This window comes from Acyrthosiphon pisum, chromosome A3 (assembly GCF_005508785.2).
Source record: "Acyrthosiphon pisum isolate AL4f chromosome A3, pea_aphid_22Mar2018_4r6ur, whole genome shotgun sequence".
In the NCBI taxonomy this organism is placed as follows: Eukaryota; Metazoa; Arthropoda; class Insecta; order Hemiptera; family Aphididae; genus Acyrthosiphon; species Acyrthosiphon pisum.
The window spans coordinates 29,875,447-29,876,395 of record NC_042496.1 but is presented as its reverse complement, the minus strand read 5'-3'; positions in this window follow the sequence as shown (position 1 = coordinate 29,876,395).

Genomic DNA, 949 nt, shown 5'->3' with positions numbered 1-949 from the left:
CCAATAAAATAAATCGACAAAGTAGCTACCGGTCCGAATAGTTAGGGCAGGCCACACTACGTATATAATACTCAATATATATACAATGTAATATACTACATACTATAATATATAATATATGAGATGTATAATATATATATATAAGACTACTACCACGACGACGACGACGGATGAGATGAAAACAGGTCTGCCACCGGGGGACCACACACGCGCCGCGGCCCGCGGGATAGGCGCTCCGACTTCAAGACTTGGACGACTTGGATGACGGTGGTAACGACTAAGACCGAATTGACGATCGTTTGTGCATGTGTGTGTATCTGTGTTTGTCCGCCGCTACCACACCGTTATACACTGTGTGTGTGTGTGTGTGTGTATACATAAGGATAGATCGTGTGTATATACACAAGGATAGATCGTCGGCAGTGTTCGTGTGCGTTTTTTCGAAATACGGTTTCCCGCCAAAACCGGTTCAGGAACACCCAAAAAGCCACACGTACGTTCGACAGCGGGTGGACATTTTTTTCCCCGCCAAAAACTTTTTTCCTGCGTATTTTTTTCTATCTCAAAAATCATTCAATCGCCATTCGATGGCCCTAATAACACGCGAATTAGACTCTCCGGGGGTTTTTTTAGGTTCTGATGATTTTTTTCTTCTTTATTCTCGAACGAGAATCACCTGTCTAATGAATTAGTGGACCGTCTGCGATCTCGGAAATGAACGGAAAAAAAATATCCGAATCGCATTACTGTATATTTATTAGACACGTGCTGCCGTTCGTCTGCGCATACCGCATATTATAGGTATAATACACATATAATATAGGTATCTGGTATACGCTTAAAGGAAATTGCTGAATATTTATATACATATATATTATACTCGTATACGTAATAATATTGTGATCGAAATAACACCGGGCATTCCGTTATTCATTTTTTAACGACCGAA